Below are 5,456 nucleotides of genomic sequence, written 5' to 3'. Positions count from 1 at the left end.
GCACTGGAGTGGTGTGGCAACCTAAGAGCCAGGAATATGGCCTTGCACATCTGAAAGTTTGACAGCCACTCTTCATCATCCCAAACCCACACAACAATGTGATCCCACAGGTCAATGCTTGTTTCCCAGGCCCAAAAGTAGCACTCCACCATCTGCAGCTGCTCCGTGAATGCCACTGACAACCCTGAATTGGTTCTCGCTATGACACACATCAATCTGACCTTCAGGTATTCATCATGTTCCCCACTCGTTCGTCTTGTGACTCCTCAGATACTCAGGATCATGTGCCCTGTGCTTGCAATACTCATGACAATAATGTAGAGCTGTGCAGGCATCATGCTTTTGTCAGAGATGGCTGACAGCAAGGAAGGCCATGCAGATTTGAAAAAAAGGCATGAAAATTATGGGATACAGGTAACATTATGGGAAGTTGACCCCGTGCTGCCAATTACCCCTGAGTGACTTGTTTTGGTCCCATCATGCATTGCCAACACTTCCCAAAAGATAGTATGCGGGACAATGGAGAGCTGCACCATAGGATACCTACCCATAGTGCACTCTACAATGCTACACGCACTCCTGGTGACACACAAAGCCACATATGCACACGCACAAGCAATTTACTAACTGTTGTAGTTGTATGCTGATGTAACTTGAGTCAACATAAGTCTGTAGTATAGACATGGCTGAAGGAAGTTAACCTACTTTCTGCTTGTAAATTATTCATGACAAGATTTTTTTTAAGAATGTATTTTCAAAACAGATTTCAGCCTGTGCATTCTTCGTCTTGGTTATTAACTATTAACTTTTCACCATGATCATATAAACCTCTTCACAGATTTTCTGCTCCTTGATTGGATGACTAATTTTATCAGCAAACTTTCTACAAATTAAACTTATATGCTGCTTTGTGCTATCCCTTATTTTTTTTCTTTTTCCTCTCTCTCCCTTCCACATTTTTCTTTTCTTCTATATCTGACTCTTACCTCACACTCTGCAATTAACTCCTCTAGTCCCCCTTCTCTAAGGCCTCGTCTACATTACGAGTTTGTCAGATTTAGCAGCATTAAATTGAATTAACCCTGCACCTGTCCACACAAAGAAGCCATTTTTTTTTCAACATAAAGGGCTCTTAATACCGATTTCTGTACTCCTCCCCAGTTAGGGGATTAGCGCTAAAATCAACATTGCCATTTCGAATTAGGGTTAGTGTGGATGCAATTCGAAGGTATTGGCCTCTGGGAGCTATCCCACAGTGCACCATTGTGACCACTCTAGACAGCACTCTGAACTCGGATGTACTGGCCAGGTGTACAGGAAAAGCCCCGGGAACTTTTGAATCTCATTTGCTGTTTGGCCAGGCGAGCTCATCAGCACAGGTGACCATGCAGTCCCAGAATCGAAAAAGAGTTCCAGCATGGACTGAATGGGAGGTACGGGATCTGATTGCTGTATGGGGAGAGGAATCTGTGCTATCAGAACTACGTTCCAAAAGACAAAATGCCAAAACATTTCAGAAAATCTCCGAGGCCATGAGGGACAGAGGCTACAGCAGGGATGCCACACAGTGCCGCGTGAAACTTAAAGAGCTCAGACAAGCGTACCAGAAAACCAAAGAATCAAACAGATGCTCCGGGACAGAGCCCCAGACATGCCGCTTCTACGCTGAGCTGCATGCAATTCTAGGGGGGCCGCCACCACTACCCCACCCCTGTCCGTGGGCTCTGATGATAGGGTACTCTCCGCCATCCCTGAGGATTTTGTGGATGGGGAAGATGAGGAGGAGGAGGACAAGGTTAAGGAGAGCACACAGCACACCATTCTCCCCGACACCAGGATCTTTTTATCACCCTGACTGAAATACCCTCCCAACCCAACGAAGACAGAGAAAGGACCTCTGGTGAGTGTACCTTTTAAAATATAATACACGTTATAAAAGTAAGCGTTTTTTTAATGATTAAGTAGCCCTGAGGACTTGGGATGTATTCGTGACCAGTACAGCTACTGGAAAAGTCTGTTAACGTGTCTGGGGATGGAGCGGAAATCCTTCAGGGACATCTCCATGAAGCTCTCCTCTAGGTACTCTAAAAGCCTTTGCAGAAGGTTTCTGGGGGGAGCAGCCTTATTCCATCCTCCATGTTAGGACACTTTACCATGCCATGCTAGTAGCAAGTAATCTGACATGACAAAGCCATGGCAGCGTATGGTCCCGGTGTTTGCTGGCATTCAAGCAACATCCGTTCTTTATCTCTCTGTGTTATCCTCAGGAGAGTGATATCGTTCATGGTAACCTGGTTGAAATAGGGGAATTTAATTAAGGGGACATTCAGAGGTGGCCTTTCCTACTGGGCTGTTTGCCTGTGGCTGAGAAGAAATCCCCCCTGCAGTTAGCAATGTGGTGAGGGGAGGGGGGCATTGGTGCTGAGCTGTTTGTGTTTGGCTAGCAGGGATCTTCCCTGATACCAGCCACGCGGTGGGGGGAGAGGTAAACGATCATCCCAGAGAATTGGATGTGGGGGGGGTTAGTTTGGTTTCTGCTGCTGCAGTTAACAGGAAAACCGCAGCACTAAATGGCTAACTCAACATGCTTTGCTTGGTATGGGAGAGTAGGGCGCTGCTGTTGTGAAGGTTGCACAAGCCGAAAGACTATGGCTTACCATGGCCACCTGCAAGCCGAATTCTGTTGCCCGGCCCTGCGTGTATGATCTCTAACACCAAAGCCGCAGGCACTCAATATAAGATTCAAAATGCGATCTTGTACCAAAATCACATGTGCTATGTAATGTGAATAGTGTTGTTCACCGTGAAAGAGTATAGCCATTGTTCTGTAAAATGTATCTTTTAAAATACTTCACTCCCTTTTTTTCCTCCAGCAGCTGCAAATTTTTCAAGCCTCCCTCCACAGTCCCAAAAGCTATCTCCAATATGGCAGCGAAAAAAAACGATTGTGCGACGAAATGTTCTCTGAGCTCATGCAGTCGTCTGGCACTGACAGAGCTCAGCAGAATGTGTGGAGGGACACAATAGCAGAGTACAGGACAGTGACCAATGAACGTGAGGAGAGGTGGAGGCAGGAAGATCAGAGGAGGCATGAGGCAACTCTGGGGCTATTGCGGGATCAAACGGACATGCTCCGGTGTCTGGTGGAGGTTTGCAAATGGCAGCGGGATCACAGACTGCCACTGCAGCCCCTGTTTAACCGCCCTACCTCCTCCCCAAGTTCCATAGCCTCCTCACCCAGACACCCAAGAACGTGGGGTGGGAGGCTCCGGGCACCCAACCACTCACCCCAGTGGACAGCCCAAGCAACAGAAGGCTGGCATTCAACAAGTTTTAAAGTAGCCTTTTCCTTCCCTCCTACCCTCCTCCCACACCCCACCCAGGCTACCTTGTGAGTTATCTCCCTATTTGTATAATCAATTAATAAAGAATACATGTTTTTTAAATGATAGTGACTTTATTTCCTTTGCAAGCAAGATGTGATCGAAGGGGGGAGGGCTGGTGGCTTACAGGGAATTTAGAGGCAACCAAGGGGGTGGGTTTTCATCAAGGAGAAACAAACAGAAGTGTCACACAGTACCCTGGCCAGTCATGAAACTGGTTTTCAAAGCTTCTCTGATGCACAGCGCTTCCTGCTGTGCTCTTCTAACCGCCCTGATGTCTGGCTGCATTCAGCAGTCAGGCGATTTGCATCAACCTCCCACCCTGCCATAAATGTCTCCCCCTTACTCTCACAGATATTGTGGAGCACACAGCAAGCAGCAATAACCATGGAAATATTGGTTTCACTGAGGTCTGAGCAAGTCAGTAAACTGTGCCAATGATCCTTTAAATGTCCGAATGCACACTCTGCCACCATTCTGCACTTGCTCAGCCTATAGTTGAACAGCTCCTTACTACTGTCCAGGGTGCCTGTGTACGGCTTAATGAGACAGGGCATTAAGGGCTAGGCTGGGTCCCCAAGGATAACTATAGGCATTTCAACATCCCCAACAGTTATTTTCTGGTCTGGGAAGTAAATCCCTTCCTGCAGCTATTTAAACAGACCAGAGTTCCTGAAGACGCGAGAGTCATGAACCTTTCCCGGCCATCCCACGTTGATGTTGGTGAAACGTCCCTTGTGATCCACCAGAGCTTGCAGCACCATTGAAAAGTACCCCTTGCAGTTTATGTACTCACCGGCTAGGTGCTCCGGTGCCAAGATAGGGATATGTGTTCCGTCTATGGCCCCACCACAGTTAGGGAATCCCATTGCAGCAAAGCCATCCACTGTGACCTGCACATTTCCCAGAATCACTACCTTTGATAGCAGCAGCTCAATGATTGCATTGGCTCCTTGCATCACAGCAACCCCCACAGTATATTTGCCCACTCCAAATTGATTACCAACTGACCAGTAGCTGTCTGGCGTTGCAAGCTTCCACAGGGCTATTGCCACTCACTTGTAAACTGTGAGGGCTGCTCTCATCTTGGTATTCTTGCGCTTCAGGTCAGGGGAAAGCAAGTCACAAAGTTCCATGAAAGTGCCCTTATGCATGGGAAAGTTTCAGAGCCACTGGGAATCATTCCAAACCTGCAACACTGCGGTCCCACCAGTCTGTGCTTGTTTCCCAGGCCCAGAATCAGCGTTCCATAGCGTGAGCCTGCCCCAGTAACACCATGATCTCCAAATTGCTGGGGACCGCGGTTTAGAGAAATCTGTGTTCATGTCCTCATCACTGTGCTGCCGTCGCTGCCTCGCCTGGTTTTTCAGGTGCTGGTTCTGCATACACTGCATGATAATGCTCGAGGTGTTTACAATGGTCATAACTGCTGCGGTGAGCTGAACAGGCTCCATGCTTGCTGTGCTATGGCGTCTGCTCAGGCAATCCAGGGAAAAGGGTACGAAATGATTGTCTGCCATTGCTCTGACGGAGGGAGGGGCGACTGACAACATGGCTTACAGGGTTGGCTTACAGGGAATTAAAATCAACAAAGGGGGTGGCTTTGCATGAAGGAGAAACAGAATGGCCCCCTCAAGGATAGAACTCAAAACCCTGGGTTTAGCAGGCCGTTGATTTCACAGAGGGAGGGAGGAGAAAATGAATACAGAACAAATCTGGTCCATTTCTTGTTTTGATCCACTTCATCTATCTTTATACATCTTGCTGGCAGCGGACAGTGCAGTACGACTGCTGGCCATCATCATCTCCTGGGTGCTTGGCAGAAGACGGTGCAGTATGACTGCTGGCCATCATCATCTCCTGGCTGCTCGGCAGAAGACAGTGCAGTAGGACTGCCGGAAGGACTGAATCGCCATGAGACGAAACTTAAAAGGGAAATGACCTGGCTGAGTCACTCCCATGTTTGCCCAGGCGCCCCTGACCAACCTCACCAAGGTTGGCTAAAAGAGCACCCTGGAGTACGGTGATGATGGCTACCAGTCCTACTGCACTGTCTGTTGCCAAAAGGGAATG

At 48.1% G+C, this 5,456-nt stretch overlaps 1 long non-coding RNA gene across 2 annotated transcripts; it reads left to right on the top strand.

Annotated features, from left to right (window-relative positions):
- The first annotated feature begins 1,364 nt into the window (after positions 1–1,364).
- LOC140908163 (uncharacterized) lies at positions 1,365–3,446 on the top strand. 2 transcript variants are annotated; one of them, XR_012157788.1, is made up of 2 exons: positions 1,365–1,900; positions 2,877–3,446. It is a non-coding gene; the product is annotated as an uncharacterized LOC140908163 (long non-coding RNA). The 2 variants fall into 2 exon arrangements; XR_012157789.1 differs by having other exon boundaries at positions 2,874–3,446.
- Positions 3,447–5,456: the final 2,010 nt, after the last annotated feature.

Source organism: Lepidochelys kempii, chromosome 3 (genome assembly GCF_965140285.1).
Source record: "Lepidochelys kempii isolate rLepKem1 chromosome 3, rLepKem1.hap1, whole genome shotgun sequence".
NCBI classification, from domain to species: Eukaryota; Metazoa; Chordata; order Testudines; family Cheloniidae; genus Lepidochelys; species Lepidochelys kempii.
Note: the sequence above shows the minus strand (reverse complement) of the source record. Positions and strands in the feature narration are given on the sequence as shown.